The following is a 23,988-nucleotide window of genomic DNA, read 5'->3' on the forward strand; positions in this document are numbered from 1 at the left end:
AACCAGCCATTTGTCTTCTTCTATGGCCAGTTTTAGTCCAGCAAAAAGTTGGTCACCTGGCTGATTTTCTTATATTTTCCTTCTCTCCTTCAGCCTGTCCTTCACACCAGTCACACTGATATCTTTAAAATGCATATCTACTCACTCCTCTCCCTTGATGAGGTCTTAGGAGGTCCACAGATGCTCACCTGCCACCACCATCAGCTCTACCTACCTCTGCACAATCCTCCAGCCCCTCCTCATTCACACCACATGGTAAGTCCTGTCATAGCTCCCATCTTGTTTGCTCCGTGGGTCCCTCCCTATGTTTCCAGGATTCTTCCATATGCTGCCACATCTCTCTTAGCTCCTACACTTTAGGAAATTGCCATGGACATCCACCTTGTAATGATGAAGTCACTGAGAGTCAATGAAGTTTATCTACTTATTTGGGTAATCCATCCAGGAAACCCAAATCTCCCTGCTCCATCCTTCTACCTCAAGAAATGGCGCCCAGATACTTAGCTGATCAAGACACCAAGCCAGGATCCATTCTTCCCATTCCTCCTCAGTGCTGAACTACCTGTTGCTGAGTACCTCCCAGCCCCAAACTTTCTTGAACACCTTCCCATGACCCCAAGGAGCAAGGTCTGTAGATGCTACCTTTAAAATGTTCAGAGTCATCCACTCCTTCCCTCCCACTGCCACTTCTGCCACCTTGAAGGTCCAAGGTAGCATCCCCTCTGACTGGAAGCACTCCAGTTGTTTCCTTACCTGCTTGTCTGTTCTACTTATGCTCTCTGTGATTTTTTTCTCCAACTCGCCTTTCTCCCTCCTTTTCTTTTTCTTTCTCTCCCTCCCCTTTGTCTGTCCTCTCTATTTACATCCTTCCTTCTTTCATTCCTTCCTTTCCTTTTCCCTCTTCCCCTTTGTGCTTGCTAGTTTTATGTCAACTTGACACAAGCTGTAGTCATCTGAGGGGAGGGAACCTCCGTTGAGAAACTGTCTCCATAAGATCACAAGCCTCTAGGACATTTTTTTAATTAGTTATGGGGAGGGTCCAGCCCACTGTGGTTGTTGCCATCCCTGGGCTGATGGTCCTGGGTTCTATAAGAAAGCAGGCTGAGCAAGCCAGAGAAAGGAAGCCAGTAAGCAGCACTCCTCCATGGCCTCTGTGAAGGCTCCTGTCTACAGGGTCCTGCCCTGTTTGAGTTCCTTTCCTCACTGTCTTCAATGATGAATGGGGATATGAAAGTGTAAGTAAAATAAACTCTTTCCTCTCTGGGTTTCTTTTTGTCTTGGTGTTTGAACACAATGCAATAGAAACCTTATCTAAGACACCTTCCCTCCCACTCACCCTTCCTTCTGTCTTTCCTTCCTTCCTCTCTCCTGCTCCTTTTTACCTTCTTTCCTCCATTTCTGCTTTACTCCCCCTGCACCCCTGCTCTTTCTTCCTACCTTCCTTTTCCTGCTCCCCACTTTCTTTCTCTGGCCCCTCTACTTCCATCCTCTATTCTTTCTCTCCTTCTATTTTAGTTTTTTAGTACAATGAAGCCTGGAGTTCATAAAACAACTGGCATTGGATGGATGGATTTTGCTGACATTTCCCTAAGACAGAGCCACAAGGAGCCATGTCCACATGGGGACAGTGGGTCCATCAGGGAAGCAGGGGCAAGTTGAGCAAGAGTCTTCATGGTGGCTCCTATAGGAAAAGACAGTCAAGGCACAGTCTGTTTCATAGGATCAGCTCAACTGAAGACCTACTGAGGTTCTGGGTCACAGAGCTTTTTCTAGTTTACTTGTTCCTGGTCCTAGAGTAAGATTAAGGCAATCTGGAATTGTTAATGATCAGGAATGTAGAAATCCAGATGGCTGTCTTCCCTGGAAAACCATGTGACTCATCAGACCCCAGCACTGTCATTCTCTGGGATAATCTGGCTCTAACAGGCTTCTGACTGTGCTGACACCTTGGAGTCTGCTCTGTCTATTGTCACTTTCATTTGAGAATCTCTGTATCTAAGCCTGGGGACAGTTACCATACAGCAGTAAGAGAAGGTCTGCCAGTCACTCTCCTTTTTGGGAAGGGACTCGCCAGTTTCTTGGTCCTTGTATCTGCCCATCATTGCAACAAGGCCATGCTCCTCCTAACCATGTTATTCTGTTCTATGGAACATTTTCTCCTAGGACTAGAAGAGAGAGATTTCATTTTTCTCAAAGTTCTGGTCACTTTGTTCAATATTTGCGGTTTTAGAGGTAATGTTAAAATAACTTAATTATTTGACAAAAGGAATATGTTCACCTGGTTGAAAACTCAAAGATAATAAAGCAAACCTTGAAATGTTATAAAATTATAAAAAGTGATATATATAAGTCTGTTTTCCATTACAGTGACAAAATACCTAAGAAAATCATCTTAAAAGTGACAGGTTTAGTTTGGTTCATGGTTGCCGGCAGTGGTGACTCGCTACATTGCTGTTGGCTTGTGGCAACAGTGTGTCTCAGGGGAGCAGCTCACATGGAGCAGACAGGAGCAAAAGGAGAGAGGAGGAGGCCCAGGGGAAGAACCTTTCAAAGCATTCCCAGTGACCTACTTCCTCCCACCAAACCCCGCCCCTAACAGCAGCTTCAGCTGCCAACTCATCCAGGGTTAATCTGTTGATGAAGTTAGCACACTCCCAATCCTATCACCTCTCAACTAGCAACCAACTGAGCCTTTGAGAGACACTTCTTAAGCAAATCATAACAGATATTCCAAGAAGTTTTTCTCCTTCCAAGTCCTAACTCCTGCCCCAGAAAATAGATTTTTAAGTTTATGTACATACAAACACAACACAATTCTATTTCTCAATTTTGCATTTGATAGAGAATGTTCCATCTTTCCCACACTTACTTAAAATGTAAGTTCTAGACTTTTCCATGTCTTCATGAAAACTGTTGTGTAATAGTCTCCTCCAAGATTTAAACATTCCATCCTGCAGGAAGCTCCTTAGGCAAGAAGGTAAATAACTCAAAATAGCTTCAGGAAGTTCCTGAAACTGAACAGATTCACTAGGCACCTCCCTTCAGTAAAAGTTGTGAAGAAGCTTCTCAGACAAGACAAGTTACAAAGCACACTCTCAGAAAAGCAGTGCTGCAAAGAAGACCCAGAGACCACACCAGCTGCCCAGAAGAAGCAGAAACCAACAGAGCTGCCTGGAAGAGGTTTAGACCAGAGTCACTTAGAAAAGATCCTGTCTAACCATTGAGCTGTCTGCAGGCCGTGTAGTGTGCTCCAGGTTTCCCAGTTTTGTGAGCTTTCTTCATTCATGCTGGGGTGGGCTTTGATGATGCAGTTGTCTGTGAGCTATTTCGACTCCTCTAAGTCACCCCTCACCCATATTCCTGTAAGTAACCCCAACTCATTTCTTTACCAAGTTGGACTTTGGTGGCATCCATACTTTGGTCTGTCCTGGGCTCGCTATTTGGGGTTAGTAGATGTGTGTGTTGTGTCTCCCCAAGAAAAATCCTGTCACACAACATGGAGGTTCCTACCTTCTCCCTGTACACTAATAGCCCCTCTACAGGGCTTTGCACACTTTATTCAGCACAGCCCTATTGCCAGCCTTGTAAGTTGTTTCTAGGTTACTATTACAAACACAGCTACAATAATGATGATTACCATCCCACCAATGAGCAGCTCTTCTGAAGGACCCCAGTCCACACACATTCCCTGACCTAAGCAGCAGATGAACCCATCTTCGCCATTGATCATCCTCATCTTATTCTTTGAAATATCACCATGTGAAACCCAGGCACTCACCCCTGAGCAGCACGGAGACCTATTGCCTGTATGCTCTCCAATGACTCTTACAGCCTAAGGAAAGAAAAATTGCTTAATCCATATCTCTCCCTATGGCGATGTTATAAAATGTGGGTCTGTAAGAGCATGGCAAATTAGATGATGGTTTTTATGTTAGTACTCCTTTGAATTATTAGTGGTATTAATATAGTACAATATGCACATAATTAGCAAGCCTTCTGAATTTATTAGATACACTTATTCTTATTCCTTTTAATTACCCAGCAGTCTAGTTGGAGGTAGCACATTGATTCAAATGATGCCTAAATGTGTTAGATGATGACAAAATGCACCAACCTGCGAGAGTAGGGAGAAACAAAGTCTAGAAATGCCCTAAGATTTCTTCATTCCATTAAAGGCATAGCATCTCCCACATGTATTATTCATGTTAGAAGCATGACACAAACAGAACATGATTTATTGAGTATTTTAATGCAGCTTTTTAATGCTATGCAATAAAGTGTATTTTAATATTTAATATAATCTGAATTTTGAGGTTCCTTTCAGGAAATTTTGTAGTTTAAAACTAAATTAAATACCGTAGGTGACAAATGAGACTCTGAACATCCTTGGAGGTAGGAGGAGCTTCTTCAAAAAGACTAGATTTTAGAAGCTGATTTTGGCATTGTTGAGATGGTTAAAATGCAGGGGTCATGTGGCTGTTATTTTCAGAAGTGAGTTGATTAAAGACCAGACATTCTTGACCAGGTCAAGGTCATGATCCTGATTCATAGATGGATCTGGTAACCACCACAGTGAACAGGTGGACAATTACCAAATATCCTTTGTATTGTCAGTAACAATATTCCCATTTTCCTATGAGGAAGTTAGAAGTTTCTCTTGGACACACACCTTTAGGGGTGAAAGACCCAAGCTAGGTTTAGTAGTTTGAATTTAATTGGCCCCCATAATCCCAATGGGAGTGACACTATTAGGAGGTGTGGCCTTGTTAAAGTAGTTGTGACCTTGGAGGAGATGTGTCACTGTAGAGGTGGGCTTTGAGTCCTCCTTTGCTCAAGCTTTGCTCAATATGACATTCAGTACACTTAGTGTTACCTTCTGATCAAATTGTAGCCAGCACCATCTCCACCTGCTCACCACCATGCTCTCCGCCATGATGATAATGGACTGAACTTCTTAAACTATAAGCAAGGCACCCCAATTAAATGTTTTCCTTTTAAGAGTTTCTAAGGTCATGGTGTCTCTTCACAACAACAAAACTCTAAGACACCAGGCAATGCTGGTCTCCTGTCAACCAACCTGCTGTGGTTTGATACACTGTAATTCTCAAAGACTCCCAGTAGCTTAAACAATAGCTTATTTCTTCTGTTCATCCCACATTAAAGGGGCTATGAATGCTTTGCTCAGTGTAGAATAGCTTTCCAGGTAGTCACATGTTGCCTTTCAGTACACACTCCCATTATGTAAAGGCAGTAGAAAGGAAAGTCTGCAAGGTCTTGCCTCAGTTTGTATGTCCCAGGTTTTCACATGTCATTTCTGCTATGAATTCACTGGCAAGAACCCCAAAAGACCAAAAGAATGGAGAAGCACAGTGCTATCACAGTCATCAAAAGGAGCAGAGAGGTCAAGATGGTCAGTGGATCAGCCAGACAGTCACACTTCCCTCTGTATTCGAATTGTAGGTAGATGAACTATTTCAAAGAATCCCTCTTTGGGATCCATTTATCCCATAGAAGTGTCTGGTCCACTCTCCAAAGTATCTCCTACAGTGTAAACTCATTGGTACTACCCTTCCTTCTGAAGCTCATGCTCTCCCATGTCTTTCTAATGGGAAACTTCTAAACCCAAGGAAGGCCATATTATGCTTCTTATAACCAAAGAATCCCAAGGTGTCCCACTAGACATTTTGTCAACATGATTCATTGTACTCTTACCCACTTCTTAAACTCATATCTCCAGACTTGCACTCTAGCAAGGTAGAGCTAAAAGAGTGATGGCGTTCACCTCCAAGCAGCTGTTAAAAACCATTGAAAGCACCCACAATCTGCCTCCTACACTTGCCTAGGTGTTTGCTTCCAGACATAGGTGTGATAACTACTCTTGGTTGTCAACTTGGCACAACTGAGAAGAAAGAACCTCAACTGAAGAATTGTTCTCATCAGACTAGCCTGTGGGCAGCTCTGTGGGTCATCTTCTCCATTGCTAATTGATGGCCCACTGTGGACAGTGCCATCCCTAGACAAGTGGGCCTATACTCTATAAGAAAGGTACTGAACATAAGCCTGGCAGCAAGGTAACAAGCAATATTCTTCCACTATCTCTGCTTCAGTTCCTGACTCCAGGTTCCTGTCTTGAGTTCCTGACTGACATCCTGACTTCCCAAAGATGGACTGTGATCTGAAAGTATAAAATGAAATAACGCCTTTCTTTCCAAAGTTGGTTTTGGTCAGTGTTTTTATCACAGTAGCAGAAAGCAAACTAGAACAAGGGATCTGAGTTAATATGCAAATTGAAGATTACTGAGACAAAAAAGACCTCAGAGGTGTCTAGAAGAGAAGGAGGAGGCACTTGCTTAAGGTCACATGATTGTTTAGTAGCTGAAGCTCTGACTTACATATGTCATCAGAGGATGAACTTAAGAAGAGAAGAGGAAACCAAAGTCCCACATCTGTGCACACCTGGACTGCTGGTATCAACTCTCTATATGGAGTGGATCCTCCTTTGCCAGTTACTTTCCCTGTGAAAGACCCACACAGGGTGGAGAAGCTTCAGCCCTCAGATAAATCTCCCAATGGGTCCTATAAGTCACAGACCCATGAAAAGAGTTAAGAAGATCTTAGATTGCTGGGTGGTGGTGGCTCATGCCCTTAATCGCAGTACTTGGGAAGCAGAGGCAGGTGAATCTCTGTGAGTTCGAGACCAGCCTGATCTACAGAGCAGTTCCAGAACAGCCAGGGCTACACAGAGAAACCCCATCTCAAAAAAACAACAAAAAAAAGAAAAGAAAAGAAAGGAAAAGAAAAGAACATCATCTTTAAAACTGGGAGGCTACCCACTCAGCAGTGAAAGCTTCATTTAAGTCAAAGTTTACATCTTAACTCTAAAGAGAAAGAATGACCTTCTCCTGGAGATTGATACTTGTATGTCAACTCAACGTATTTCAAGTTGAAATTAAGAACCAAATTCACATACACATGTACACAAGTTTCTCAGCATCTATCAACAAAAATAATGTATTAGTCCCCAATATGAACAAATAATGAAAAATATTGATTTTTTTCCCTGCATCATTTGATATAGATTGTCTCCTGGAAAATTAATCACTATATTAGCACAAATTCCACTTTCCCAAGGTGGATATACCCTACATGGACCACAATATCTTTTGAGTTTACCCCAAACTGACAAATTTTATGCAGTTTTATTTTTATTATTTGAATCAAGAAGCCCAAGCTATTTCTTTTCAAACTGAGAAATATAAAATCATAATACTAAGCATTACCACTTAATTTCAGAAAAATTCTCTAAATACATGAGTTATATATAATAAAGTGAGATATTCTGGTCAGGGGAATTAATATTTTAAGGATTTTTGTCACTGTTGTTATTGTTGTTATTTTAAAAATATTTCTAAAGCTGGGCATGATAATGCATGCCTGAAACCCCAGTACATGAAAGACTGAAACAGGGGAAGTTTGAGGCCAACCAGAGCTAGAGTGAGATCCTGTCTCAAAAACAGAAGAAGGAAGGGAAGGAGAGAGAGAGAGAAAGGGAAGGAAGAGGAAGGGAGGGACAAAGTGAGGGAGGGAGGGGAATAGTAAACATGTATATGATAAGAAACTTGCATTCAAAATGTACAAAGAACTCATACAACTCAAAAGTAAAATGACAATCCAATTCAAAAGTAGGCAATAGTTTTGAATAACTACCTCTCCGAGATGTTTAAATAGACACAGTAAATGCCTGATAAGATCTATATCCTTAGCCACCAGGGAAATTCAAACCAAAGCCACTGTGAGACTCTACCTCACATCCAGAAGGAAGACTGCATTTTTAAAAAGACAAGAGCAAATGTTGGTGACCATGAAGCAAACAGATTTTCCCACTGCCAGTGGGGATATGAGATATTATGGCCACTTTGAATCTGCTTATCAGGCCCTCAAAATATTAAACTACATTTTGTTTAACTGTAAGGAAACAAAACCCCAGAATGGTTGCTATGACTCAGCAATTCCCTCCACTCCTAGATACACATTCAAGAGAATTAACAGCATGTGTCTGCACAAGAACTTGCACCCGAAATTCAGAGCAGTATTGATCATGATAACCCGAAGTGGGAACCATTCACACATTTAACCTTGTGATGGGTTAAATGGTTAATGTCCTCGAGCTTCACAGCAGACTCAGAGATAAAGGCAATTAAGTCCACACATGCTATGCAGTGGATGCCTTGAAAATTCCAAATGAAAGAAGACAGGCATAAAACTTCTCTTGTCATGTGGCTCAGTTCATGTTATCCAGAACAGTAAGTCAACAGACATAGAAAGGAGATTGATGGCTGCCAGGGACAAGTGGGAGGAGAAATGGGAAGGATACTAATTCATAGACGAGACAGTGATTACAGGGTGGTCAAGGACTCTGAGATCAATGCAAACATGTACAACCTTGTGATTAGACTAAAAAAGTGAGTTCTGTAGTGTGTGAGTTGTGTTTCAGTAAATAGGCTATTTTACCGTGCCATGGTGGTGAACCCTTGTCCCAGCACCGAGAAGGCTAAGAAAGGTGGATTGTCACAAATTAGATGCTTGCCGGGGCTATGTAGTGAGACTGTACTTTAAAATAATAATAATAATAAATAAATAAATACATTATTTTAAACATCAATGGCTTTGGGGGAATGGAGAGGTGCCTATGTGCATTTTAGGTACTAGAGAAAAGTTGTGGCCTGCTTGGAGCTGCAGTTCCTACTTAATGCTATAGATATAAACTATGTAACAGTACAGACACTTGGATATGTCTGAACTCAACAAGTTGTGTTTTTTAAAGTTCCTGGTCATTCTAAGAGCAATTAATAGAATATAAAAGGCTGTGTGTTTGTGTACATGTGTTCCACATATCACATGTAAGGGGATGTGTACTGGGGAGTGCTTGGGGTTGGCAAGAATCCAGAGCTCTGACGAATATGTCCTGATTTTTAAAACATCTGAACTCTTAGCCTCCTTTCCCAGTCATTCTTGCATGCAAGCTCAGCTTTTAGGAGGCTGTTTGACAGTGCTTAACCGCTACGCATATTGTATGCACTCAAAACAAGGAGACAAAGTCCCCATCTACCATTCTGTAGCTTAGAAATGTTATACAACATCTGGAATCCACCCAAGGGAAAAAAAAAATGCCAGTCTACAAATCTAGCTTGCTGGAGGCAGCAACCATGTGCCTGGAATCTTTAAACCAAGTTTCCCTTCGCTACATTGCAGCCAACTGTCTGCCCAACCCTGACAAGCTCACTGGAGAGACCCTCTCTGTGGGGGCTCTGCAAGGATCACTCATCTCTGGGCAGCAACTGTCCATATTTAATACCTGATCCCTGTCCTCAGATTGCCTCTCAGCACTCATTACCGTGCTCAGCTGTGCCAGCCAAGGTGATGGAATTTAAGACTGGCACAAAGAATAAGCCCCTTTTGTTTTCAAATATTGTAGTGCTTGTATGCTGAGGGAGATGGCATTTTCACTTTCTACCAAACCCTCCACTAAAGAACAGCATTAAACATTTAAAAATAAATTAAATTTGTTCTAGGTAAGCAAGGGGGTTTTGTGTGGATTTTGCTGATTTTGTTTTGTGCCTGATGTGAATTTACCTGCCCATCTCCAGCACTCAAGCCCCAAACCCACCTGTGATAGGAAGTTATAGGTGACATCGAGCCTTAGAAATGACAGGCTGATTTGTAACAGCAGATAAGATGGACACCCAGAGCCCAAAGCCTGGGCTGGGGCTCCTCAGGGGAGATTAGATTGTTGAAGGTGTCACCCATGAACCTTTTCTCTTAAAAACTGATTCCCTTTGGGTATTTTGTCACAGAGAAGGAAAGCTGAGTAGTAGGGAAAGGAAGAGCACCTTGAGGAGAGAGGGAGGGGAGCCAGCTGTGACACAATGTGAAAAGTGATCACTTCAAGTTGTCATCAACTTGCTGTAGATTCCAAAGTCTGATTTTCATTGACTGTGGACAATATAAAAAAATGTCTGTGATCAGACATTTTTGACCTCTCCTGACACAAAACCTTTGGTCCTGGTGTGATTTGTACAATGAAGCTCTGAGCTAGAGTTTGCTTCTTAAATGGCTGCCATGGAGAAGGGAAGAGATGCTTAGCATGGGCCCACCATGCACTCACTTCTGACTTTCAGCACGAGGAACATCTTTCCCTGTAGAGGAATGGAGTCTGATAGGAAGTATGATTACCAGAGATGAAATCCCTGTCTCTGTTGCCTAGGTGATAGCTTCCAAAGGGACATAAAGGACACAACTGGCTGTCCAGGCAAAGCCTCAGAAAAAGGGTGGTAGGGAGAAGCATGTGGAACTGTTGGGAATTCTATGATCCAGCTTCTACTCTTTACCTTAGGGACCCACATGTCTGGTAAAACCCTTCCATCATTGGGTATCACACCCCCAAATCTTCAGCTCTCCTAGGTAAACCCTAAGGGCTGATCAAAAGCAGAACATTCTTATCTAGTGGACAGTACAATGTGACTGCCTTGGACATAGATGGAACACCACAAGGTTCCCAGAAAGCTACTGGAGGTCCCAGAGCAAGACCCAGAGACTAGCAGACTCAGCCATTTTACATTCTTCAAGATAAGCAAGAGCCTGGTCCTCAAGGGTGGATGTATGATAAGCCTTTTCCCCATCCAAAGTAACATGCTTTGCTAGAGAAAACACTGACGTGGACCCAGAGACCTAGGGTGTCCTTGTACTTCATCTAGCTGTGTGACCTCACACAAATCACTCCTTCTCTCTGAACTTCATTTCCATCAATTGCAAATTAGACCTGACTGCACTGGCCATGAGGATTAGACTTAATAAACGTACAGTATCAAATGCAAGTGCTTTTTCCAAAAGGAGTCTTTTCTGTATGTTTCATGAGTTTTCCTGGAGAGATATTGTGGTGGTATTGTGTTCCCCAAAATATTGTGTACCTTAATAAACTTATCTGGGGTCAGAGAACAGAAAAGCCACTAGTTAGGCAGTGATAGCACACGCCTTTAATCCTAGCATTCCAGAGGCAGAAATCCATCTGGGATCTCTGTGAGTTCAATGCCACATTGGAAACAGCCAGGCATGGTGACTCACGCCTTTAATCCCAGAAAGCCAGCCTTTAATCCTAGGGAGTGATGGTAGAAAGCAGAAAGGTATATAAGGCGTGAGGACCAGAAACTAGAGGCATTTGGCTGGTTAAGCATTTGACTGGTTAAGCCTGAAGCTTAAGCAGCAGTTCATCTGAGAGCCATTGGGATGAGGACAAAGAAGCTTCCAGTCTGAGGAAACAGGACCAGCTGAGGAATTGGCAAGGTGAGATAGCTGTGGCTTGTTCTGTCTCTCTGATCTACTAGCATTGACCCCAATAACTGGCCTCGGGTTTGATTTTATTAATAAGAACTTTTAAGATTCCTGCTACAGATACACAGAAATGTCTATTCAACCTTGACAAGACATCAGTATCCCAAAGAAATGCTTCTACCCAGGTTTGGCTTGATGCAGCAATGAGTTTGTGTTCCTTTACAGAAGCATGAGTGAGCTGAGTGGTTACTTACAGTCACAGGAGTGAGTCTCAGGCAGCTATGTTACCAAAAGTTCACCCCAGCATGAATGCTGACTCATAAAAGGTACAGCCCCAGAGTCCCCACCACAGCCAATCCTTATCTCCTGCATATCCCAGCACCCGCAAGACTATGTGCAGCAGGGGAGATTTGAGGAGAGAATCCTCAAACCAGGGTTTGATGCACCCTCTTTCCACAAAGAAGAGGGTGTTCTGTGTGTTTGTTCAACTGCTCTGATTTTTCCACATTTAGTGTGTGTGTGTGTGTGTGTGTGTGTGTGTGTGTGTGTGTGTGTGTGTGTGTGTGTTCACATGCCATGGTGCACATATGAAGGCAACTTAATGGAGTCAGTTTTTTTTTTCTTATAATATTTGGGGTGCAGGGACTGAACTAGGATCCTCAGCCTTAGCAGCAGGCACCCTGCTTTGAACCATCATCTCACCAACCCCGCTCTAATTTTAAGATGGGAATAACCAAGTCATGCTCAGAAGACAGGGTCCCACAACAGTAGGGAAACGTAATACTGTTTTAACTTGTGGTCAGATTTAAAAAACTCAGGAGCCTCCAGGCCATGGTCACTTAGGCTTATGGAGGAAAAGTCAAAGAGAAGGTGCCCTGCGTCTGAAGGCTCTGCAGGGAATCTCTGGAGACCAGGTAAAGAGGTTTTCTGTTTTGAGAGAATTGGGAGGTAAGCTACAGAGCCACTTCTCTGGCAAAATTTGTGAGTCCACCAGGCCCCTGGCAGAGACAAGCAACTTGTTCTGGGGAAATTAAGTGTCAAATATGGTGCTGTGGAATTCTTCAGACACTCATTGGCAGAGTTTTATAGTTATTCTGGCTCTGGGCCCTCATTTCCCTGTCAAAACATTGGCTTTTCCCCACAGCTCCTAAGCAGCCAGCGCTGGGCAATGCCCAGTGAGTAATGCCTCTCGGAATGCCTCTGTTTCAAAGGATGGGACACCTCAGACCTTGGTTCTATCTGAATTAGGGGGCAGTAATGTGACACTGGAGTCATTTGCTCCTTGTCACACCAGAAGAACTTTATGGTTTTTCAGGCTGGTAAAAGACTTTCCCCAGATGAATCAAGCTTCCAGAGTTGTGATGTCTAATGCCATGCTCCAGATGAGTGAGGAGATATATGGGCAGATCCATCACACCGATGCTTGTCCCAAAGCAGGAGTGAGGATGGAAGAAAAGACTAGCAAAGCTCTGTGAACAGGTGTAAAAACGAGTGGCAACTGGCAGCTCTCCACTTAGCCCCACAAATTATCATTGAAGGTGGATGAACTCAAGGTCATTAAGAATCCGCTTTAGTTTAGGTCCCTTAAAGGAGTACCCCACAGTCAAACAAAGAGAGGGAGGAAAGATTGTAGAAGCCAGAGGGTCGAGGACATCACAAGAAAACCCACAGAAACGATTAACCTGGCTTATAGGAACTCACAGAATCTGAACCAACAACCAGGGAGCCTGCATAGGACTGACCTAAGCTCTTTACATATATGTGACAGTTGTGTAGCTTGGTCTTGTTGTGGAATATTAGTTGAAGATGTGTTGTATTTTTTTATTCTGTGGAACATTTGTTTAATGATGCAAAGATGTGGGGTTTTTTTTGTTTTTGTTTTTGTTTTTGCTTGTTTCATTTGTTTAATTCTGTGAAGCTGTGTTACTTTGCCTGTCTAAAATATCTGATTGGTCTAATGAAGAGCTGAACTCAGAAGTAAAGAAAGGTATAGAGAAAGATAAAAGCCCAGAGGCAAAGACAGATGGGATAATTTAAGTTAAGAAAAACTGGCTAGAAATAAGGTAAGCTAAGGCCAGGCATTCATAAGAAAGAATAAACCTGCATGTATTTATTTTGCAGCTGGGTGGCAGGCCTCCCAAAGAGCAAAGAGTAAAAAAAAAAAAAAACCAACTACATGGTCTATTTATGGGACTCCTAACAACAGGAGCAGAGACGGTCCCTATTCCTTAGGAACCTATTCCTCCTACTAGATTGCCTTGCCCAACCTTAATGCAAGGGAAGGTGCTCAGTCTTATGGCAACTTGATATGCCATGCTTTGCTGATACCCATGGGAAGCCTGCCGCTTTCTGAACAGAAACAGAGGAAGAGTGCATGGTGGGGGAGCAAGGAAAAAGGGAGGAGGAAATGGGAGAAGCGAAGAGGGGAAATGGCTGTCAGGATATAAAATAAAACATAAATAAAATAAAAATAAATAAAGGAGTACCTAGGCAGGCAAAATGGCTCAGCAGGTAAAGGCACTTTCAGCCAAGCCTGATGACCTGAGTTTGATCCTCATGACCCACATGGTAGAAGGAGAGAAATGATTCCCTTAAGTTGTCTTCTGATCTCCTCTCATGAGCCATTGCAGGTACATACCTCCCCATCCCCACTCCACACAAACACACACATACATACAAAAAAATAAACAAAATGATTTTTAAAACAATATATGAGATAGAGACAGGTACAGAAAAATGAAAGGTGGGCAGTAGGAATGAAGGAGCTATAGGACAGAACATGTGTGCTTATATCTGTGCTCAGAGGCATGCTATGCACTCACTGAGGACAGAAGGATAGAAGAAACTTCTAGCAAACTTCAGAGTAGGCAGTTAACCCTTGGGGGCAGCCCAGCAGCCCAACTTTGTTGAATAAGAAGAGAAGATGCTATTTTTAAAAAACTGACCCATACAGTTATATCACTCTCAGGCCAAGGTCTTCTTGGAGTAGAGATGGCCTTTTGGTTTATAAAAATGCTTCAGAGAATCTTTTTGTGCATGTGAAAATACAAACCTGGGCACAGTGGGAAGGAGCGAGAGATCAACTCTGTTGACGCTGGCATTTTTATCTTGTTTGTTTGAAGAGGCCTTGGGATAAGAAGAAGAGAGGGGAGCAAGGGAGGGAAAGAATGGCTGTAATACACACACAGTGTGGCTCAGCCTTGCAAGGAAGAAGCCAGGAAGATATTCCCCACAGTGGATGTGAGAAGGAAACTCTGGGGTTTTGGTGGTTGATGAAATGCCCATTTTAAGGCAGCATCTGTTCTGTTTATATTAACTACCTGGTGCTCTGAACCAGTGTGGAGCCTCTCAGCCACTTGTTAGCAATGCTTTGGGGAACAAAGAACATTCAGGGTGACAAAGCATTTGGCAAAGGAGGGAAGGTTTATCTTGGCTCATGGTTGCAGGAGATTTCAGTTCATCTTGATGGGTTGACATGGCTTCAGGAGGGGAATCTGTGGTGGCAAGAATGTGAGGCAGGGTAGCTCTTCCCATCCAGGCTGACCAGGAAGCAGCAAGCTAGACTAGAGGATGGGATGATAATCTTCAAGGCCCTCTCCTGGAGGCCTATATCTGCCAGCTAACTCCTGCCTAGAGTTCCACAGCCTTCCCAAACTGCTACCACCAAGAGAACAGGTATTCAAATGCATGAGCCTATGGGGGACATTTCATATTCAAACTGTAAAGGGCACTATAGGCTGTGATAGTTGATGAAATACCAAGTCCGTGCCCATTCTGTGACAAGCTGACATTACCTAGCTTGTGTTCCTAGTTACTATGAGCTCTCTTGGTTTCTTGTTAGTAGGAATTCAGGAAGCAAAAAAAAAAAAAAAAAAAAAAAAAAAAAAAAAAAAAAAAAAATGTTCCGAGTGATCTAAGGTGGAAGGAAATTGCCCTGAGACACATAGTAGGTGACAGGACCAAAGCAAGGACGAGGACCTCGGGCCCTGAGAGAAGCTGGAAGACACCAGGCATATCACAGTGCAGAGAACAAGACCTTGAATCTGCTCTCTCTCTCTCTCTCTCTCTCTCTCTCTCTCTCTCTCTCTCTCTCTCTCTCTCTTTCTGTTAGGGGTGAACCAAGGGCTTTGTGGATGCTCAGCAAGTGCTTTATCTGAGTTATAATTTTAACACGTGCTCCTGGATTTTATTCATTATTTATTTTGGGGTTTGGGTTTAGGTTTGGGTTTGAGATAGGGTCTTGCTAAGTTACTAAGGCTAGGCCAGAACTCACTATAGGTAGTGATTTCCCCATCTCAGCTTCACCAGTAAATGGGATTGAAAGCCTGTACCACCAGATCTGACCCAACTCTACTTATGTGAAGCTGAGGAACCATGGCCCTGTGTGCCCGAAGAGCACAGACTCCCTGAATTATGCTATGAAGCAATTTGGCACATAGCTGCAGCTACCTAACACCCATCCACACTGGACGGGAAAGCTCAGAGGACTGAATGCCGTCCCTCTCTCAGATTGTGCCAGTGTCCTGGGATTTCCAAGTTGTTGGGGGCTAACATGGTCAGTCAATGTGCAGAGGGGCCTAGTTGGGAGCTCAGTAAACTGACCAGAAGGTTATGGAAGAGACTCTAGAACCTGGACTTGAGTGATGAGAAAGAATATTGGTAGATGGAGAGACATAAGATGCTCTGTGGGCAGAGGAGAAAGGAGGCTGTGTAGGGTGGGAGTCCTTACAGAAGGACTTGGTCATCTATGAGTGGAGCATGGAAGCCTTGGGGAGTCTGAGGCACACTCGAGGAGTTTTTAAAGGAGTTTAATGAATGGACTACTTGCATGAGAAAGAGAGGGTTAAAGAGAGAAGTAGCTGGGGCTAGCAATATTTTAGTGTTTGAGCTTGAAGGAAGGGGGCATGCCACTGAGGAAGAGACCACCAAAAAGATGAGAACACGACCACTGCCTCACTGAGCATGGCAAGGAGGGAGCAAGAAAAATGAATGTCTCTTATTTCTGTCTGGCCAGAGCTATTCACTAACCAAACTCAACTAAAATGGACGTCACAAAAGCCTAACAGAGGCAGCCCTCCAACCAGAACCTTTGAGAGCCAATGAGAGGCGGGGCTTCCCAGAGCATCCAGAGCACAGGCTGACAAGCCGGCAGCTCCGGTTTGCCCACCAGGATCATGCACTGATAATCACTCCACCTTAACATGTGACCAACAGAATCATAGACTCGAAGAAAACTGAACTGGCTACTTCATGTGGTAATACCCTCTGTCTGTGCGTACAAGGGTTCCTGGGATTCAGAATTCTAGGGCTGTAGTTCTCAACAGAAAACCAGGACCATGATTGAAAAAAAAAAAAATACGCTGGTGACTTTCTTGATCAAGGCAACCTAGCATCTTAGAACAGCTAACACAATTTTTGGATCAGCTGGACAGTATTTCAGAGGCCATCTGGGGGTGTGCTTGGGAAGCTAATCTCATCAGCCACTTGGCAGGCTTTGAGGTACCAAGAGCAAGCACAGGCTCACCCTAGGGCAGAGCCCTCAGAAACCAACCAAGTGTCCATTTGTGCACAAGTGACTAATCCACAAAGAAAAAATCAGGAGGGATCTAACAACAGGTCAGCAAGATGCCCCCAGTGGAGTTCCATCCTGGGCCTGATGCTGGGAAAACTGTGAAGCACCAGTTATACCTCAGGTCTTGTGCTGTCTGGGTACAAAGGCAAGGGATTGTCAACCCTGCTCAGACCATCCTCAGCTATAGGCCTGGAGGAGGGAATGGAAACCAAGAAAATGTTGAGGTGCTTCTGAGAGTGCAGCAGACATGGACCTGCCTCCTAGGCCCCAGGAACATCCCACCCCCCCCACCCCCCAATAAGCCGTAGATGTTGCCTTGTGAGGGCAGGCAGGTGAGTAGAATTTAGAGGAGGGATCCAAAGGTGTCTTTGGGATCCCAATAGCATCTTCCAAGAGACCCACTGTCCATCTGGGTTTGCACTGCTTCATTTACCTGGGCAGCAGTCAGGGAGATGCCAAAAGGCCCTGATTCTGGGCGTCTATGTCACCAATATAATGAGCAGGGGTTTAACTCTGGGCCTTACCTAGCTTGGTGAGATAATTGTAGATTTCAGATACAGAAGTACCTTGAGGACTGCAAGTGCGCAGATATAACTTATTAGGATATGCTTGTGGATGCCTGGATTCCCTTGTCCCACAGAGTCTTCCCAGCCCACAATCACTACCATCTCCCACCCCAAAATATGTCAGAAGTAATTTGTTACATAATAATCATTTCTAAAAGTCACTCAAACACTTAGAAGGCTGGGTTATATCTCAGTGGTGGAGCACATGTCTATCATGTACAAGACCCTGGAGTCAATCCTTAGCACTAGCCAGAGTTAAAGTGGGGAGACCAGTGAGCTGGATGTGGAGGTACATACATGTTGTACCTTTTTCCTATTTCTGTGAAAAAATACAGTGACCAAGGCAATTTGTAAAAGAGAGTTTATTTGGGTTTATGGTTCCAGAGGGCTGGAGTCTATCATGTCAGAGTGAAAACAGTGGGCAGTAGACATGGCTCATATCTTGAACTTCAAGCACAAATCAGAAAGATTGAACTTGGAATGGCATAAGGCTTTAGGGTTCACTCAGTGACATCCTTCCTCAAAGCCACATCTCTTAGACCTCCCTCCAAAAGAACTATCAACTTGGAAACAAGTGTTGTTCAACCAAGCGTTGTTCCCCCACCCTGTGGGGGGACATTTTCCTACCACACCTTCAATCCTGGCACTCCTGGAAGCTAGGGCTGGAGGATTTTGATTCAAGGGTGATTGGGCTACAATAAGACTGTCTCAAAACAGAAATCATTGACTAAAAACCGAATGACTTGGCAGAACATTCTGGAGCCACAAAATCACTTCTTGGTTCCTAAAGATTGATGATATCTATGAAGGCCAAAGGGTACAAGGACCAGACTGGTTTGCTCCTGCACTTTGCAATATAAAAGGATTTGCTAAGAAAATGTACAGTTTAATAAAGAAAGCAGAGTGACAGTTAACCCATAGGATCCATCTCCTGTCGTGATTTCATTCTGCTGAATTGTCTACCCAGGGTCAGGCTACAGTAGAAGGTCAGTGGCCTTGACGAGTACTGCTGAATGATTGTCAAGTTGGAAGCTGCCTCCAAGAACTCTGGGTGTATCAGGACCATTTTGACCAAGATCGAACACTCAGAAGTGCATATAACAGATCTGCTGGCTCAGCATTAGGAATCAGATGCATTTAAACACTCCTGCCAATATCTCCCAAATGATTGGCTGCAGAATGCAGACAGGTACCACATTACTAAGAGAAACAAGCACATTCCAGGCTGGTGAAACTGGAGTGCATGACACAGCAGCATGTCTTGCCAGAGGTAGCCCTCCTGCATGTTGGCCATGAAACGAAACAGAGATGTGTGTATTCTACTTAGCTGTTCAGATTGGAGACCTGGCTGTACTAAACTGTAGATTTACTGTAGCCATGCTGTGGATATTGCAACTACTTAAAATGAATTGTTACCAAAATGCTCAGAGAAAACCATAGATTAAACACATTGACTATGTTTCTTCTTTAAGTAATAGTTGAGGGCAATAACAATGAAGGAGCAGCGGTTTTCCCACCCATTATTAATAATAGCCTCTCAGCCGACTGATGGATGACTATCCCATGATCGAGGACAGGCAGCAGGAATCTGTTCCTGGGAGGGCTCTCAGATACTTGATTTGAGAGATGCCTGGCTGCTGATGGATGAGAAGGGCCTACAAGAAACACGGCAGCATCAATGTGGGGCTGTAAAAGAAAACAAAGTGCAACTACCTCCTCATCCCCTTCCTCTTCTCACTCCTGGTAGAGGCAGAGAAGGGTAGCAGGGAAAATCCATAGATACCATTCATTCATTCCTCACATCTACCAACCCCAGCCCCATTCAGTCACTAACATCAGGGAGCTGAGCGCAGAAGAATATGGAAGAACAGGAGGCACCTGTGCACCTGCCAAGGCTCAGGGCAAGAGTGCTATTCACAGCCACCAGGGACCACGGCTGATGGAGGCAGGCTTGAAGCTCCTTCATGTGAAAGAGCAGCCTCCTCAGCAGAAATGGGAAGCTGCTGTCTCTAGGGTCTGCTCTGTATATTAGTGTATATTAGTTGTACTAAGCAATGACTTTTTGTGATGTTTCTATATATGCATTCAATGTGCTTAGATAGTATTCAGCCTCCATTCTACTCCTCCAACTAGCTTCCCCCTCTCCACATTGATAGTATTTCCCTTTTACTTTCCTGTCCTCTCCACATCTGATAAAAAAACAGACAAGACTTGTTAATTTGCTATTTTTTTTTCTGAGTCTGCTTTATGTCACTTCACATGATGACCTTCAGTTCCATCTATTTTCCTGCAATCAATATAATTTTATTGTCTTTTATGACTGAAAAAAACTCCACTGTGTATACACACATTTTCTTTATCTGTTCATCCATTGACAGATCCTTAAACTGATTACATAATTTGGCTATGGTTAACAGGGCTCCAGAAATGTGGGGTATAGGTATTTCTAGAATAAGATGACTTTTACTCTTTGGGGGTATGTACCCAGAAATGGTATGGTGGGATCAATCAGTAGCTCTAGTTTTGCTTTTGATGGGAACCTCCATCTTGATTTTGGTAGTGGCTGGACTAATTTACAATCCCTCCAGAGGTAAACATGGGTTCCTTTATCCCCAGAATGTCGCCAATACTTGTTTGTTTTCTTAATCACAGTCATGGTCATCCTGACTTGGCGAGATGGCATCGCAAGGTGGTTTTGATTTGCACTTCCCTAGTGGCTAAGGATATTGAACATTTCTTATGTGTTTATTGCCATTTGCAATTCTTCATTTGAAACATATCTGTTAATTTCTACTGCCCATTTTCTCTTTTGTTATTTAAATATTGAAGTTATTTATATATTCTAGCCATCAACTTCTTGTTGTTTGGCAAAGCCTTTCTCTCATTCTGCATCCTCTTTCCACTCTGCTGATAGCTCCTTTTACTGTGTAGATGTTGTTAGTTTTAACACAATCTGTTAGGCAATTCTTGCTGTTACTTCCCAAAGGTTCTATTCAGAAAGTCATTGTCTATGCCTATCTCTTGAGGAGCTTCCTTCAGGGGTATTTCACTGGCTAGGTCACAAGTAACACAGATGTGTTCCCATGTCAGTGACCAAAACTGCCCATGTAGCCTCCCTTAACAAATCACCAGGAAATGTGTCCAGAGAAGGATTATACTTGGTGTTCCCTTCCCTACCAGCCGGTCCACCTTTAATCTCTCCAATTGGGCTGATCTCTGTTGCTCATGGTCATCCTTAGAGGAGATAAAGTCTGTGAGCAGCACCCAGCCCAGCTGTTTCCTACTGCTCACCTTTTTTAATCTGCCTGCTCTCAGAGTCTGTGGTCCTCCATGTTCTCTGCTCTGCTAGTCCTTCATTCCTCAAATTACCTAGGTGGTGTTTGCTCCAGGCACAAAGGTCTTAACTCTGATTTTTTCCTCTCTCTCTAACTGGTTCCATGCTCATAGACCTTAAATAGTGCAGACAACTTTTCCTAAGAGACCTCTCCACACACTTCCTTATGCATTGCTAATTTGAGCTCACATAAAGCATCCATTGGGGACCTGGCATCCTGTATTTAAGTCAATCATGGTTCATCATCTAAACCAGATCCCTGAGAGCAGCACATACTGATGGCTTCTGTTTGCTCAGTTTCAATTATAAATTTTCCATAGATCTTAAGAATCCGGACTCTAAAATATGTCAAATAGACCTTGAATCAGCAAACCTTCTGCTGTCTCCTCTGCAGTTCAGTCAGTGCCAACATCTGGCCTAGGGGCACTTCCTATGGCCTAGAGGATTCCCGATCCACACTCCCACTTTTTCAATGTACTTACCAGAAATGAGTGCCCAGATTTCTCTTCAAATCCAAACTAAGAACTGAGTGGATGGATCAGGGGTTAAATCACTTACCTAGCAAGAGTAAGGACTGGGATAGCCAGAGATTGGATCCCCAGAATGCTATGCTTGGTGAAAATGGTGGACTGTGTGTAATTTAAGTCTCAGAAGATGGAGACAGGATCCTCAGAACAAGCTAGCTATTCAAACTGGTCATATCAGCCAGCTCCGTGTTTGATCGACAGACCTTCAATGAGTAAAGTAGAAGAGCCACTGAAGAAGGATAATTCCTGATATCAACCTTGAGCCTTCACATATATGCACACAAGTATGCTCATATACATGCCAAAACATGTGTCACACTTATACACAAGTACCACATGTAACACACAAACACACACACACACACAGAGAGAGAGAGAGAGAGAGAGAGAGAGAGAGAGAGAGAGAGAGAGAGAGAGGTGGGGGGAGTAAAATAAAATGCATACTGACCATGCCACTCCTGTACTGGTTTCACTCCTCCAGTTCCTGACCATGCCTTCCTGGTTCCCATGACTCAGGCCCATAGGACTCTAGACCATCTCTGTGCGCATAAGCCCCTCTTCCTTTGTACAGTTTGGAAAGACTTGCCAAACTTCTTTGGACATATAATTCCTAGTTATTATCAGGATCTCAGCCAAAATGTTAACTGAGTGCACTGTGGCATGAAGGCACATTGTGGTCTCTCCTGCAGAGTGTGCAGAGCACAGCAGCCAGCTGCATTCCCATCCACCAGGTTGGGGTCTTGTTATACATGCGTCTCTCAGCACCCTTCCCTGCAGGTCAAGAGAGCTGTGTGGTAGGCAGCAGCCCCTACCTGGCCTTCTAAGAAAAAAAGATGGTCTTGATTGCTATCCTGAAACCTATCTGCCAAGTCACTTTAGGTCCCTCTGCCCTGATTCTTCTCATGACTCACCAGCTTTGTGTTTGGCCCTGTGCGTGTGGCCCTTATTCAGCAGATTGCTTCTATGTCAGGACTGAGGTATTAGAAAACCTGGATTTAGAATCAGACTTTGTTTGTTTGTTTTTGTTTTTGTTTGTTTAAAGATTTATTTATTTATTTATTTATTTATTTATTTATTTATTTATTTATTTATTTATTTATTATACAGTGTAATGTCTGCATGTATCCCTGCAGGCCAGAAGAGGGCGCCAGATTTCATTACAGATGGCTGTGAGCCACCATGTGGTTGCTGGGAATTGAACTCAGGACCTCTGGAAGAACAGCCAGTGCTCTTAACTGCTGAGCCATCTTTCCCGCCCCAGCCATCTCTCCAGCCTCTGTTTTTGTTTTGTTTTAAATGCATTTCTACCTTCACTTGGCCATTCTCCTAGTTCTAGTTTCTCAGCATGGCAACCACAAGCATTTGGGCAGTGTTTGAGTGGGTAAATCATGCATTCACTCAAAAATGTAATTCCCAGATTGCCAGAGGGTGGCGAGTGAGTGGGGTATCTGAAAAAGCAAAATGGGCACAGAAAAGGAGCTCCCACACTGTGATGGGCAGGACCCATGCTGCTGTCACCTGTGATGCTAGCATTCAGGAGGCAGGCAAGCTCAACGCCAGCTTCGGCTATACAGTGAGACCTTGTCTGAAAATAATAAACAAACAAACAAATAAATAAACATTCCATTTCTTATCCACCAAGACCAAATGAAGAACTTGGGGTTAGGGCCACACCTAAATTGAAAATATTAATGAAAGCAGAATTGTTTTCCACCAAGAACCAGCACCCCATTTATCTGCATCCAGATAGTTATTAAGATTATATTTTTATAATTATATAATTAAGATTCCTTAATCTCTGAACCTTGCACATTTTAATTTTCTGTTTGCAGCTTAGATGTAACAACACTGTATTTTGTTGAATCTAAGATACAATCAATTGTAAGCTGCGATACTACTTTTCCTACCACCACGAAAGAGAAAGATGCACAGAAAGGCTATCTAATTATCTACTAAGTGTGAACACACCAGCCACAGGGCTGCATGTGCATGTGTGTCCATGTGTATGCATGGTTGTGTGAACGTGTGTGTGTGTGTGTGTGTGTGTGTGTGTGTGTGTGTGTGTCAGAGGAGTGGGGGCAAGAGAATGTGCTTGTCTGAAGCTTGGCACCAGATAAAAAGAGGAAAGCAAGTCTCTCCAAAATATTTGAAGCCCAAACTGGTACTTGGGACAGTTGCAAGCCAGAATTCAAACTAGCCAATATGATCCCTAAGACCTGAAGCCGAGAGGTATATTTACAAACACCTCACACGGAAGGTGCTATCCCTGACAGAGGGAAAACATGCAGTTTGTTCCACTGGAATAACTCACAGAGGTTAGTTGTGTCTACCAGTGGTTTCAGCACCATTAGCACATGACTTCCTTGGTCCCAAAGAGGAGGAAAGCATATGATTGTAATCAGAAGATATTTATGGGCCATCCTACAACCCTTGAGGCATAGTTCAGTCCCATCCCCGCCTGTAAGGAAGTCTAGGAGCTGTGATCTAGGAGAAAGCAGAACGACATTCATGCCACATCACAGCATGGACTCATTAAGCACACTTGGCATTGTGGATGTGAGCAGTACCTGACACCACTAAGGAACTCAGTCAATGATTTTGATTAATAAGAACATCTCTTCATTGTTTTTAAATAATTTTAATAGAACATCTTTTATTATT

This window comes from Peromyscus leucopus, chromosome 1, assembly GCF_004664715.2.
Source record: "Peromyscus leucopus breed LL Stock chromosome 1, UCI_PerLeu_2.1, whole genome shotgun sequence".
Classification (NCBI taxonomy): domain Eukaryota; kingdom Metazoa; phylum Chordata; class Mammalia; order Rodentia; family Cricetidae; genus Peromyscus; species Peromyscus leucopus.